This window comes from Rattus norvegicus, chromosome 11 (assembly GCF_036323735.1).
Source record: "Rattus norvegicus strain BN/NHsdMcwi chromosome 11, GRCr8, whole genome shotgun sequence".
Taxonomy (NCBI): domain Eukaryota; kingdom Metazoa; phylum Chordata; class Mammalia; order Rodentia; family Muridae; genus Rattus; species Rattus norvegicus.
Window position 1 is genome coordinate 4,532,739 of NC_086029.1, and position 16,536 is coordinate 4,549,274.

The following is a 16,536-nucleotide window of genomic DNA, read 5'->3' on the forward strand; positions in this document are numbered from 1 at the left end:
CCTGCTTCCCATATGTGGAAGGTTCAGATCAAGGCTATCTATTCAGCAATCACACTCAACCCCTACCAAAGAGTCACTGAGCTTTCCCAAGCACACATATTTCTTCCTTTTTTTAGACCGTGACAGAAAGGCAGCTTCCTTCTCCCCATTTCTGATCTCTTCATCCTCTTTGTTCTCACTCCCAAATGGCTGTTTACTCTGAATTAGATGCCAGTTACTGAACCCTAGATGTACTGAAGGAATACCTGAGAGGCAGTTGCAGTCAGGACAACACTGTGACATCACAGAAGAAGCTAGGGCTCTCCAGGTTACAAGAGATTATTCAGGGAGGCCTAATGATGATGTCACTGAGAACATCCATGGCCTACCTGCTGAACAGCTTTCTTTACATTGACCAGATTTGATGGTGCCTTTTCCAGGAGAGTCTCCTGTTACATAGTGGAAACCTTATGTACTACATCTCTCTAAAGTTAAGTACTTCTCTTTGTTTCATTAGTGCTTACATGTTCTGAATGCAGAAAGTTAGTCATGGTCCTGGCATGGGTAGAAAAGGTCTAGGAACATGGAGTGGAGGAGATTCTTCTGGATAATAATTTTATCCCCAGGTCCATTTAGTGAAATACAGTTCAATTTTGTAGGTTTTCTGTTTCCCAAAGGCCAGTATTTTCCCTACAGTCCTTCAATTGAATGAATATGTACTTCACTCTCTTATTGTACATTTCCCGATATGGGACTTAATAAACATTGCTTAATGTGTACTCAAAAATTCTGTTTTCCAATTCCATTTTCTGCAATGATTTTGGCAACAAATGTGGCCCAGCTATAGAATGAGTATAAGAGTGTAAGTATTGTGTACCTACTTGAAATGATAAACTCTCAAATTCTTATTTTACCCCAAAATTAAAAGACATCAGTAAAGCGAAGGACAACATGGACTATAGAATTCAATTCTCTAGTCCCATTTGATATCAGTACTGCATTATCTACATTACTGTGTTCCCAGGAAGACACTTGAGGGTTGTGGATGTTTTACCTTGATTCATTCTTCAGGAATAATAAGATACAAGAGGAAGGACAGGGAGAGGTCCAGTGGCTTGAGGTCTAGTGAAACCTCAACTTCAATATGTTCATAAGAACAGGAGGTTGTCTATTTGCCATTGTCCTTTGTGGATTCTACATTCTTGATTTAATTGCGCAGAATCCATGTGAGAATTCTACCTAAACACCCAGCATTAGGAGCCACTCAAAGGAGTATATATATATATATATATATATATATATATATATATATATATATATACATATATAAATATATTTATATATCACCAAAACTAGATAAGATTGATGAAACTAAGAAGTGTATTCTGCCAGAAACCAGATATAGATATTTCCTGGGAGACACAACTAGAGCATATTATATACAGAAGTGAATGTATTCTTGTACAAATATAAAAATAAAAAAGTAAAATTTATTTTATCCTGCTAACTCTGGCACCGAAGTGTCTGAAATTCTCTGATAGATATCTTGACAGAAGCACCTTCCCACTCCTCGGCTACATAGTGTTTCATGCCGTCACATACTCTCCTATACTCAAACCCTCACATAAAAAACAAACAGCACAATAATCTTTGATTTACTTGATTAGATATAATTGCCCACTTAAACATACAATGTTGGGTACTATCCAGCCCTTAGGAACATTAATAACGACATGTAAATACACAGAGAATAATCTTAAATTCACCTACCATGGCGTCTCACTCTGTCATCTTCCTTTCCTCTTTTTTCCTCTAGTCTCCTCCTCTTCCTTCAAACTTCTCTCCCGCCCATTCTTCCTTCTCCTCCCATGATAACCCTCCTTCTATCCTGTTCCTGCCACTAACATATACTTTACAAATTAAATGGGTAGGTGATTCTGCTGAAGTAACCTGAATTCTGAGTACAGGACTATGCACCTGACCTTGGGGCAGTGGAATTAGCAACAAACACAGATAACTTCAGGGCAAACCACAACATGAACCCTAGTTGCAAAACAGTGAACTGAAAACCGACTTCTTGTTGGTAGATTTTGTGAAAGGATTGGAAGAGGTGATGGCGCTTTCAACCCCATAAGAACAACAATGCCAATGAAACAGAACTTTCTGGCGTAGGCCAATATTCAAAGATTGTACATGAACAGACCTATGGCTCCAACTCAATATGTTGCACAGTATGGCCTTGTTGGGCAACAATGGCAGGAGAACCCTTGGTCCTGCCTAGGTTTGATTTCCAGTTCAAGTGAATGTCCAGGGTCATTAAGGGGGTTTATAGGAGAAGGGTAAGGGGACTGATAATGGATCTTATAGTCAGGAAACTGGGAAGGGAAATAATATTTTAAGTGTAAATTTAGAAATTTCCAATTTAAAAAGCAATAAAATTTGTTTAAAAATTAAAAAAAAATGAAAGAAATAAAAGAAAAGAAACCTGCCTGCTAATCACACCTATTGACTCAGAATTTTAAGGGGTCACTGTCAGGGAACAGTAGTCAGAGTAATACTAGTGTAAAGACGGAGATGGTGAAGTCTCATCTAGAAGCACTTCTCCCTCCCAGATATCAGTGCCAGACACAAACTGCATTATTAGAATCCAATGCATGGAGGAGTTTACTCTGTGCTGAGGACACAATACTTGCCTTACCTTTCTTCCTTAGGACCTTTTCCTTCTTAGAAAAAGGATAAAAGCTATGAGCTCCCAGGAAAAACTATAGTGCCCTTCACAAAACCTGGCTTTGGGGATAAAGAAATGAATTATATAAACTGTCTGACTTCCAAGAAAAATAACATGCAGGGAAGTCCAGATGCTTCTGAGAGGATCCCAGTACCTGATTCCCATGTGTGGAAGGCTCAGATCAAGGCTATCTGTTCAGAGAATGTACTCCACCCCTCACCAAGACTCAAGGAGCTTTCCCATTGACCACATATTTCTTCCTTTTTTAATACCAAGACAGAAAGCCAGCTTCCTACTCGCCATGTCTGATCACTTCATCCTCTGTGTTCTCCCTCCCAAATGTCTGTTTACAATGCACTAGAGGACAATTAGTAAACCCAGAAGGTACTGAAGGAATACCTGAGAGGCAGTTGCAGTCAGAACAACACTGTGACATCACATAAGAAGCTCGGGCTCTCCAGGATACAAGAGATTTCTCAGGGAGGGCCTAATGATGATGTCACTGAGAACCACCATGTCCTACCTGCTAAACGCCTTTCCTTTACATTGACCAGATTTGAGGGTGCCCTTTCCAGGAGTGTCTCCTGTGACACAGTGGAAACCTTTACATACTCCATCTTTCTAGAGACTTCTCTTTGCTTCATTAGTGGTTTCATGTTCTGAATGGACAAAGTTAGTTAGAGGCTTGGCATGGGTAGAAAAGATCTAGTAACATGGACTTGAGGAAATTCTTCTGGTTAATAATTTTATGCCCTGGACCAGTCCTGTGACATTCAGTACAATTTCCTAGCTGTTCCCAAAGACCAGTATTCTCCCTACAGACCTTTAATTGAGTGAATATTTTATTATATTTTCTTATTGTACATTGCTTAATAGGGGAGTTTATATATATTCGTGAATGTGTACTCAAACATTTGTTTTCCAATTCAATTTTTTGCAAAGATATTGGCAACAAAGTGGGCCAAGCTATAAAGTGAGTATAACAGTGGAAATATTGTGTATGTACTTCATATGATAAACCCCCAAATCCTCATTTAATCGAAATGTTACCAGACATCAGTAAAGCAAATGACAACATGGAATATAGAATGTGGCTCTGTTGTCACATTATATATCAGACCTCTAATATCTACATTCCTGTGTCCCCAGGTCCAGAGTTGTGGGTTTTGGATGTTTTGAAATAATCCATTCTTCAGGAAAGCATAAGATTCAAGAGTATGGGCATTGAGAGGAATGGCTTCTGGTCCAGGGAAACCTCAACTTCAATAGTTTTATAAGAACATGAGGAAGTCTATTTGGCATTGTCATTTGTGGATTCTACATTGTTGACCTAGTTGCGCAGAATCCATGTGAAAATTCCACATAACCTTATAGCTATAGGAGCCACCAAAAGGATATATATGTACATATATATATATATATATATATATATATATATATATATATATATATATGTATATATATATTAGATATAGATATATATAGATATAGATAGATATAGATATATAGATAGATATAGATATAGATAGACATAGATAAATAGATAGATATATAGATATAGATATAGAGATAGAGATATAGATATAGATATAGATATAGATATAGAGAGATAGAGATAGAGATAGAGATAGAGATAGAGATAGAGATAGAGATATCTCAGCCACGAAAACGACATAGGATTCATGAAGCTAAGAAGTGCATGCTACCAGGAACAGGACATAAATTTTTCTTGAGAGACACACCTAGAGCATGTCCAATATAGAAGTGAATGTGTTGTTCTAAAAATATAAAAATAATAAAGTAAAGTTACTTTTTAGCTGCTAGCTCTGGCACCATAGTGTTTCAGGATATATGCTAGATATCTTGGCAGAAACCCATCCCCACTCCTCAGTGGCCCAGTTTCTCCTTCTTTCACATCCATTCCTACACTCAAACCCCCTCATAATAGAACACACAACACATTAATCTTTCAACAAATTGATAAGATATAAATGCCCATTTAAAGAAACAAAGCCCAGTATCATCCGTCTCTTAGGAAAATTAGTAAAAACCAGTAAATACACAGAGCAGAATCTCAAGGTCACCTGCAGTGGCTTCTCACCCTCTCCTCTTCCTGTCTCTCCTTTTTCCTCTAACTCCTCCTCTTCCTTAAAACTTATCTCCTGCCCATCCTTCCTTCTCCTCCAATGATAGGCCTCCTTCTATCCTGTACCTGCCCCTCACCTGTACTTTACAAATTAAATGAGCAGTTGGTTCTGGTGAAGTCACCTGAGTTCTGAGTACATGACTAGGCAGCTGTCTTTGGGAAAGTGGGATTAGCACCAAAGTACAGATAACTTCATGGCAAACCATAACATTTCCCGCTTTTTGTCCAGTTAAAAAGCCTTTTCACTTATACATAAATTGAGTCCAATTATTACCATTCTCCAATTTATAAAGCATATGACATACTCAAAACCCAGTCCATTCACCATATCAGTTAGACAGAACATTTAGTTCTTCATTCCAGCTTAAGAAAGGCTTAAAATCTACATTATACTTTGGCTAGCTTGTATACCATCTGATAACTATCCAATAAAATATGTATATTCAGAATTATACAGACTGGTAAGCAATGAGACTATGATAAGTCTTCAACCATATCACAAATCTCAGAACGACCAAATATCTATACATATAGGAAGCCTAACAGGGCATCTAGAACTGACAGGTTGTGGAGACAAATCTCCACTAGCACAGTCCCCTGTTTGCAACATGTGAGCGCAAGTCTTCAGTCGTCTAGCCCAAAATCAACTGAGAGACTCTTGAAATGCAGATTTTGCAGGGCTGATTACCCTGTCTTGGTAGGGTTTATCAGTCAAATCTTCTGCATAATTTGTCCTTTCCTGGACAGTATTAGTCTGGAGATGAAACAGAATGTTTTGTACAGTTGCTGCCAAGCCACAAAGCATTGCCTCATCTGGAGGTAGAGATGTTCAAATTCTTCATTAAATCCACCAAGGGGAACTGTTAGGAGCATATATGTCTCAACAAAAGATATATAACTTTAAATCTCAAATTTTGTGCATTTCTGACATTTTTGAAACCCATCTATCTATATAAGACAACCTGTACTTTTGTCTCCATTTTCTAAATATTTTCTTGAAAATACTCTCACAAACTCAGAGCCATGACTTTATGTGAACCTTAACTCACAGTTGTAATCAACTCAGAAGTTTGTAATGACAATAATAGAAGGACTGGCTCTTAACCTTGCACCCATAAACATTTTTGACAAATAAATTCTATACCAAAACAATGATTTAAGCTTAGTTACCAAATGAGATTATGACTGTACAATTCATTCTAGCGAATTCCTCCCTGTTAAATTACAACCATTTCTAAATTCCTCATGAAAACAATTTTAGAATAACCACTTTTAGCCCTCCCAAAGTCCAGGGAATTGGGGTGATGACTCCTCCATTAGTTCTTTAAGCTGGACATGGGAATTGCTATATCCTTGGGGGTAGGGGGGTATGAAGAATGAAGCAAATGCTGTAGCTGATGAGTCCTGACTGGACCCAGCTAAAAGTCCTTGAGACAAGGATTCCAAGTAGGTACACTCTGCAAAATAGAACTCTCAAGACAAAGGTTTAGAATTGATACATCTTTTTGATTGATTCTCTTGAATAAATTTTTCAGGCGGTCTACCTCTATCAAGTCTGATCAGAATGACTCTTTAAGGTTTCCAGAGCCTAATCACATTTTTTAAAAAGACAAAGACAAAATCTTTTTCCCAAAATACTGTGTTCCTTAGTATGAAACCAGAACAGCTTGTATCTTGCACTCTGTCCCAGAGTAATAATATAAGCAAAAGACTCAAAGTCACACCCATCATGAAGATTAAATAATCTTTAAAAAATAAGTAAGGTAAACAATGTGCCAGATAGGCTTTTGTACTCTGTGATATCAGGAAATTAGACCAAAGTTCATGTGAAGCCCATGTTAAGAGAATATTAGCCTACTATTGTTGAAAATATCAAAAGTAACCACAAAACCTAGCTAGCCAGCATCAATGAGCAATATGGCCTTTAGTGGTGTAATTTATAGAACAAACTAAATACCTTCTATCAATTCTAATATCAGGAAGCAACACATCAAATAAGGACTTTAGCACAAAATATCCCACTCTGATTAAGCATTCTACCCAGAGCCACAGATTTTTCTTTACCCTTAATAATGAAAAGAAAATTATACAGATTGAAGATTTAAAATATAAAATATAAAGAGTAAGTTATAAAGTCCACAGACTCAGAGCCAAAAACTATAAGAAACAGGTCCAGGCAAGACCATGCAGGGCAGGGGCCACCCTACAGCCAAGACTGACAGGCCATAAAGAAAAAGAAAAAGAATACAGGATCCAGCCCAGGCTTCTAAAATCCTGAACGCCCCAGTCAGGATGTACTCTTCTGCTGTGCTGTAATCTTACTGCCATGTTTAAATTAGCCAATCACTTATAGCCATGCCAGAAATTAGCCAATTTTGTATAACCGTGCCAAAGCCCCTAGCCTTCCCTATATAAACCCCTGTCTTTTGAGCTTCGGGGTCAACACCTCTGTCTCCTGCGGATACGTGTTGGCCCGGAGATCCCCGTAGTAGATCTCCATAAAAAACCTCGCCTTTGCTTATTACATCCAAAATGGTCTCTCTGTGTCTAAGGTCCGAGATTTCCCAAGACTTGAGTAAGGGACTCTCCTTGGGGATCTTTCATTTGGGGGCTCATCCGGATTCGGTGTTTCCTGGGATGCGCCATCCTGAGACATGAGCTATGTTCTTTCAATAACTTCTACAATATATGTCTGCATTCACTCTGCCCGGTGTTACAGACATTTATCACAACCCTCTACTTGAAGCTAGTGACCAATATTTCCCTATCTAAGTTTCAAACGATAGATGAAAATCACCAGGTAATCTCTTTACTCTCCTTAAAACAAATTTAAACACCTTCTCTCAATTCTAAAACCAATATGCAACTTAAAACTCAGGGCTTTAGCCCAAAATATATCCATCTGTTAAGCTCTCTACCCAGAGCCACAGATTTTTCTTTAACCTTAGTAACTTCTACAATATATGCCTGCATTCACTCTGCCTGGTGTTACAGACATTTATCACAACTCTCAACTTGGAGGTAGTGACTGATTTTTCCTTATCTACTTTCTGAACCATGGACGAAACTCCCCTCCTGATTCAGGAAATGTCTCTACTCTCTTCTTTCTAAAACCAAATTTTATCACTTTTTAATAATACCTGTAATAAAGAAGTACCTTGTGTAGCGAGGATTTCAACCAAAAATTCACTGGGAGCCCATGTTAAAAAGAATATGAGTATCCTGAAAGAATTTCTAAACAACTTTCTTTAAAAAGCAGCTTTAATCTTTTAACTCTCTGAGCTACCCTTACTTATCACACAGCAGGGGACTGACAGCCTGTCAGGCCAGGCAGCTTCCCTGTTTCTTTGAATTCCTGCCCTTAAGTTATCACATGACTTAACATGGCGCCGGTGTCCTCTTACTTAGAAAATAGAAACTTTCGCACAACTCTTAGGATTGCTAGTGGATTCTTGTTCATCACCTTGGTTCACCATCTGTTGTTGTAAAAAGAAAAAAGAAAAAAGTAAAGTTGTCTTTTATCTCACTAGGTCTGGCACCATATTGTCCCATGATATCTGGTAGATATCTTTGCAAAAACACATCCCCACTCCTTGGCAGCCCAGTGTCTCTTGCCGCCACACATTTTCCTATCCTCAAACCCTCACATAAAAGAACACACAGCACAATAATTTTGACCCAATTCATAAGATATAATTTCCCACTTAAACATACAAAGTGCTTTACCATCCATCCCTTAGGAACATTAATAACAACCTGTAAATACAAAGAGCAGAATCTTAACCTCACCTGCCGTGGCTTCTCACCCTCTCCTCTTCCTGTCTCTACTTTTTCCTCTAGTCTCCTCCTCTTCCTTCAAACATCTCTCCACCCTTCCTTCCTTCTCCTCCAATGACAGGCTTCCTTCTATCCAGTACCTGCCCCTCACCTGTACATTACAAATTCAATGGGAGGTGGTTTTGGTGAAGTCACCTGAGTTCTGAGTCCATGACAAGGCAGCTGTCCTTGGGGCAGTGGAATTAGCATCAAAATACAGATAACTTCAGGGCAAACCTCAACAAGTAGAATTGATATCCTACTGAAATCTTTCAAGCCATGTAAAACTGCAAATGTGATCATGTACTAGTTTTCTTTTCCTTCTTGATGCTGAAAAAAGTGATCCCCAATACTGTATGAGAACTAGTATTACGTAATAATTACGTTGAGAAAACAAATTACTCCCAAGGTCAATGTAACTTCATAAGTAAGCAATTTGTTATAGAGTAACAAAGAGTAAGCAAAGTACTTTTTTTAGTTGGTTTCCCTTCACTGTAGGCAGCAATTAGAATTTACAGAGCAATGGTTAAGTATTGTATTACTTATCTTTAAAAGTACTCTTGTAAGTATCTTTAAAAAAACAGAAATCTAGACATCTGTATAAAAATGTCATATCTGCTTTAAATGATCAGAATGCACACCTGTGATTGTCAATCCTTTTTAAATCCATCAGGAAGCTGAAGGTAAAACTGGGTCAGAAATCAGTCATCAACAGTCCAGCCCCTATGATAGTCACACCATTAGCCTGTGCCACCATTGTTCTTGATCCCTGACCTTAAAAGGTCCCAGCCTTTCCGAACTTCAAATTGTTCCATAAATTGTTTTGTTTTGTTTTTTTACATCAGAGTCAGTAGTGAAAACATCTTAGCCAGCTTCACAAACAATTTTATTTTTCCAAATGCTTTTTAAGGGTGGTGGTCATCGCTGACCATTCTATATTTCCTTCGGCAATGATGCAAGCATTGATCTGCCCCAGAGGCAATCCCTCAAAGACCTCAACCAATGTTATGCAAATGCCAATGGCACTGCCCTCGCAGTGGTGGGAAGTTCCATGAGGATTTTCATGCACTTCTTAGATTAAGAGAGATATGAGTGCAATAACCGAGCAACACTCTGCATGAAGTCCTCATCGGGTTCATGACTCACCAAGGTCCAACGAGGCTGTGCTGAAGAGTGGGCCATACCCCAGGAGTTCTGAAGCTCTGTGCCATTCCTCCTTCACAGGCCTTGGCAATATTCCATGTCAGAATCAAATTTGAACCATGCTTTTAGCCTGGATAGAAATTCAAATACAATACTGAGTAGGGAGTGTGGGCAGCCTTACATTGTCTTGATTTTAATGGAATTGCTTTTCATTTCATTCCATTTCGGTTGATGTTTGGTACCAGCTTGTTGTCCATTGCTTCTAGTATGTTTTTGCATAGGACTGGTATCCCTGATCGTTCTCATGCTTTTAACATGAAAGGGGTTTGGAATATTTTTGCAAGCTTTTTCAGCATCTAATGAGATTATGATGTGATTTTTTTTCTTTCCGTTTCATTATATAGTGGATTATATTGATGGATTTTCAGAAATTGAACCATCACTGCCTCCCATTAGAAATTAATAATTGCACAGCATAACTTACAGAAGGGATCTCATATTCACATGCATACTCTAACAGCTCCCCAAAAAATCCAGAACAAAAAATATGCAAACAAAAAAACCATGCACCCTACAGAACAGATCTAATACATACACACTCAAACATCCCAATCGAAAAAAAAAAAAAAACAAAAAAACCAAAAAAAAAAAAAACATGAAGCAAAGGAACCCTGCTCCTGCTACATCAAAACAGCATGAACTAAATATCACTTCTCATTAATACCTCTAAGCATTAATGGCCTCTACTCAACAGTAAAAGGACACAGGCTAACACATGGATTTAAAAACAGGATCCATCTTCTGTTGCACTCAAGAAACACAATCCAGCAACCGAGATAGACACAACCTCAGACTAAGGGGTTGGAAAAGGTTTTCCAAGCAAAGGACACAAGAAACAAGATGGTGTAGCCATCCTAACATCCAGCAAATCAAACCTTCAACCAAAAGTAATCAGAAGAGAAGGGGAAGGACATTTCATATGCATCAGAGGAAAATCCACCAAAATGGCATCTCCCGTCTGGATGTCTATATCCCAAATACAAAAGCAGCAACATTAGTGAGAGAAATATTGCTGAAGCTTAAATATCACATCGAACCTCACACATTGATAGTGGGGGACATCAATGTGCCATCTCACCAAGGGCAGATCATTGAGACAGAAACTAAAAAAGGAAACAATGAAAATAGAAGATGTAGCTGTCACGGGTTTCAATTAATCTGACCTCACTGATATCTACAGAATATTTCACACGAACACAAAAGTACACACTCTCTTTTCATTACCTCATGGAACCTTATCCTAAACTGATCATGTTCTCCCTCGCGAAACAAACCACAGCAGACACAGAAAGACTGCGCTAACCATTGGATCTTCTCAGAAGGCCATGGATTAAAACTGGACTTCAACAATAACAAAAAGTCTATAAACTCATGGAAATTCAATAGCTCGCAACTGAAGACTTTTTTTCAGAGAAGACTTGAAAAAAAAAAGGGTTCTGAGAATTCAATGGAAATGAAGGCACATCTTCTCCAAACTTAAGGGACATATGGAAAGCAGCGCTAAGAGGAACGTGCACATGCAGCACAGAGCGCTTTCATAAAGAAACCGGAGAGACCCCACACTAGCAACTTCCCAGCACACCTGAAAGCTCTAGAATAAAAAGAAGCAAATACATATTAAAGGAGGAGACAGAAAGAAATGATCAGACTCGGGGCGAGAATGATCCATCAGAAACAAAGAGAATACAAAGATCAACAAAAACAAGAGCTGGTTCCTTGGGGAAATCAACCAGACAGACAAACACTTAGACATATAAAGTAATACGAGGTAAGACGGCATCCAAATAACAAAATCAGAAATGAACAGGGAGCCGCATCGATGGACACTGATGAAAGTCACAGAATCATTAGGTCTCACTTCAAAAACCTGCTTTCTACACAATTAGAATCTCTGAATTAAATGGATGATTGTGTAGATGGATAACACTGACCACAGGTAAATGAGGTAAGATAAACTATGTAAATAGCTCTACAACCCCTAAAGAGACACAAACAGTAATTAAAAGTTTCCCCACTGAAAAATCCTCAGGGCCAGATTGATTGAGTGCAGACTCCTACCAGATTTTCAAAGAATTCTCAACCTTCTCCAAAACACAGAAACAGGAGGAAAACGCCAAACTGATTCCAGGACACCACTGTCGCCCCGACACCGAAATCACAAACGACTCAACGAAGAAAGAATTTCAGACGAATTTCTCTTACGAACATTGGTGGAAAAAATACTAGGTAAAATGCTCGAAAATAATATCCAAGGGCATTTCAATCCACCATCCAGCACCATCCAGTAGGCTTCCTCCTGAGGCTGCAGGAGTGGATCAGTCTATGAAAACCCATCAAAGTGATCCACCATATAAGCAAACTGAACTGAAAACAATATTCTGCCCTCAGCACTTCACATTAATGTGCGAGCTCCACTTGGATTAACTTTTTGGTAGTTGCATATCATGCAATATATACGTACAAAATACATATATATTTTAATAAAGTAACATATTAAATTGTTATATCATAACATTATAACATATAACTAATATTAATATATTAGTATTAACATATTGTATTTATACATTAAATTATTTTATTAATATGGTAAATATAATTAATATTAATATATTATGTTACTATATTAAATTAATATATAGTGATATAATAATATAAGTGATATATCACATTAATATATCAAAACTAATATATTAATTATTAATATATTTAATATGAATTATTAATATTCACTATTACACAAGGGTGTGAAAGAGAAGAATTGAAGAAACAAGAAAAAATGCAAGACTATTTCATTATATGCTGAAAAAGCCTTTGACAAAATCCATCATTGTTCCCTATTTATGGTCTCAGGGAGACCAGGGATGTCAGGCACATACCTAATGCAATAAAATACTTAAATAAATACAAAAAATATTACATAAAATGCAATAAAACAGGCCAACAGTTAATATCAAAATAAGGGGGGGAAAGCAAAAGGGAATTCGACTAAATTAGAGAATGAGAACAGACTGCTCATCTCGCAGCATCCTTTCAGTAAATTCCTTAAATTTTCAGCTAGAGCAATAAGACAACCAAAGGAGGTCGAGAGGATGATATCGCAAAAGGAGAACTCAGTGTATCGCCATTCACACATCATATAATAGTGAACATATGTGATCCCAAAGTTTTACCAGAAATGACCTACATATGAAAAACACCTTCAGCCAAGTGGACGGATGAAAAATTATATGAAAATAATCTGTCATGCAAATGACAGAGAGGCTGAGAAGAAATTATAGAAGAAATGCCAATCACAATGGATATATATATATATATATTATAAAATATGAAATATAAAATAACTCTAACCTAGCACGTCAGAAACATGTCTGGTGTGAACTCCAAGTCTCTGAAGAGAGAAACTGAGGAAGGTAGCAGAAGATAGAAAGACCTCCCATGCTCACGGACAGGTAGGATTAAGAGAGTCAAAGACACCATCTTACTTTTGGGTGTAGATTCAAATCTATCTCACAGTCAGGTGTGACATGGTTGCCAAGGTGCATGCAGGACAAGAGGCAATCTTGCAGTCACGTGTGGAGTCAAAGACAACATCTTGCTGTTTAGGTGTGACATTGTTGCCCAATGGGCACACGTGACATCATTGGCTGTGGAGCACGGTCAACCTGAAACATCTCTGGATTTCTAGCATGCAGATGGTGTCACAATTTCTAGATCACATCAGTCACCGAAAATAACGAGGGTAAAAATCTCTCACAGAGGGATGGCGGCCATTACTGGAGAAGGAAATGACTTTGATGTCCGTAAGAACAAACTGCTCATGACATGGCCATTCTGTCACCCATAGCATCATGGGATGAGGAAATCTAGATTTAGAGACTGAATGTTTATTGTTTCTCTGGGAAATTTTAGCCTGCTCACGACGGTTCAGTGTTATCAGGAAATATTTGAAGTGGAATAATATGCAGCTATGAAAAATAAGGACATTGTGAAGCTGCGGTCAACTAGATGGAACGAGTTGAGAAACCTGAAACTGCTCTGGGTGAGAGCATTGAAGACCTCGAGAAAAAGGAACACTGGGCCTGGATCACTGAAGACACAGATGACCATAGAAAATACAAGAGTCATGACTGAGGAAGAAACAGCTGTGTCTACTGGACTATGGAGTAATGGTTAGAGCCCCTACAAGGGGAGATCTCTATTAACAGAAAATTTGATCCAGAAATACTGTTGAGGGAAGCTTGTTGGAATTTCCAAACCCAATGAGCCCATAAAGAAAACACACAATCTGTTATTATAATTATAATCTATAAACGTGTATTGGGTAGATCTAACGCTATCATAACTTATTCCCCAACCATAAACCCCCTTGCTACATGTGCTTTCTCCAGGCCATATGGATTGTTTCCATCATTCCTTCCTCCTCTTTTTCTTCAGTCCTCTCCCTTCCCTTTACCCTCTTCTGCCTCTCTACCTAACCCGACCATCAAACATCCAGTAAAAACTTTCCACTCCGGCTCTCAGTAATAGGCTCTAGCATTTACTGACCAGTTAAAATGGGAAGAAGGTTCATATGTGATCACCTGAGTCCATGATAGAGGGCTAGTCGGGGGGAAACCTCCTTTGACGAAGCAGATAAATATCAGGACAAAAATTGCATTTGCTGGGGGAAGATCAAATTCGTATATGCTTTGTATATCTATCTAGTGGATTCTGAGAAAATGGGGAATATTCTTCCTAAAGACGCAGCTATACCACACCTGATCTTATATCTGAAAAGACCTGCCATACCGCAAGGACATATGCTCTATCATGTTCCTAGTGGATTTCTTCATAATGAACAGAAAATATAATTAAGCCAGATGCCCCTCAAACAAACAATGGCTACAGACAATGTGGTTCATTTACACAATGGAATACTACGCAGCTATGAAAAATAAGGACATTGATAAGCTGCGGTCAAGTATATGGAATGAGAAAGTATTGTCCTGAATGAGGTAACTGAGACCCAAAATAACATGTACACATTCATTTAAAAGAGGGTATAAGCCATAAAGTACAGAATTCACACACTACGATCTACAGAACCAAAGAGGATAAACATGAAGAAAGACCCAAGAAAAATGCTTGAATTTCACCCAGAAGGAGGAATAAACTAATGAGAGGAGGCAGATGGAAGGAAAGGATTGGGTGGCTGAGGGGATGGGATGGGAAATGGGGTGTGAGAATCATTTCTTGGGAGAGACGATCAAGAGGGACAGAGGGCAGGAGAATAGACTGAATCAGTGACTGTCCAGGGTGGGCGCTATCTCTATGATTATCCTGCAGTCTGCGATGGGTGAGGCTGCCCTGGCGTCCATGAGGGTGACTTTAGCTGAGACTCGGTGCAGTGGGGATACGGAGACTGAAATGATCACTTTCTGTATCCACGGAGGACCCCAGGTGGAAGGATAAGGACACAAACACACCCCCAAAATTTTGAACAGAAATTGCCTTTTTTATAAGAGACACAGGGACAGAGATGGGAGAGGAAATGAGGGAATGTTGACAGGATACGTGACCGGATGTGAGACTTATCCTATGGGCAGACGGCAAACCCTGACATTACTGATGGTCCTTCTTGTGTCTGCAGACGGGAGGGTAGCGTTATTGTCCTCTGCAGGCTCCACCGAGCAGCCGACTGACACAGAAGCACAGACACACGGACAAATATCGTTTGGAGCTCAGTGAGTCTCACTGAGGAGCTGAGGGAAGGACTGAGAGAGGCAGAGGAGCACAATGGTCCTCACGTGGGGTCACTAACCCGTCGCCTCTCTGTGGATCCTGTTCTCCTACCCGGCTGCGTTTTCAGGACCTGGTGGGAGTCGATGGATCTCGTCCTGCAGAGACTTGATGTGCCAGGGGAGAGGGTGCACCCAGAGGGGTCCTCCACTCTCTCAGAGAAGAAGGGGGGAGGATAGGAGGAAGGACTGTAAATGGTGGGAGCCTGGAGGGGTGTGGTGACAAGGCCGCATTCAGAGTGTTACCTGGTGAATAGATACAACCATTCTAGCAAGGGGCGCAGGCATGACATCACGGGGACTGTGGCGTGACATCATGGGTGTGGAGCATGACATTGTGGGGGTGGGGCATGACATCATTGGTGTAGGGCATGGCATCGTGGTGGTGGGGCATGACATCATGGGAGTGGGGTATGACATTGTGGGGGTGGGGCATGACATCGTGGGTGTGGGGCATGACATTTTGGGGGTGGGGCATGACATTGTGGGTGTGGGGCATGACATCATGTGGGTGGGGAATGACATCATGGGTGTGGGGCATGACATCGTACGGTTGGGGCATGACATCATGGAGGTGGGGCATGACATCATGGGGTTGAGGAATGATATCATAGGGATGGGGGCATGGTATCATGAAGCTTCATGGAAAATAGTTAGAACTAGAAAAAAAAAAACAGCCCGAGAGGTTGCTGAGACCTAGAGACACAAACATGGCGGCGTTTACCTATGGATGGTATCGGCTGTGAGATAAATCTTATTCTATCTACGATCCACACATGCAGAGAGGACACAGGAAAGGAGAAGGCCGTGAGGGGGAAAGCACCGACCTCTCTGAAAGGAAAACTGGAACAGATTCTGTGGGTGAGTGAGGACGACTGAGGACA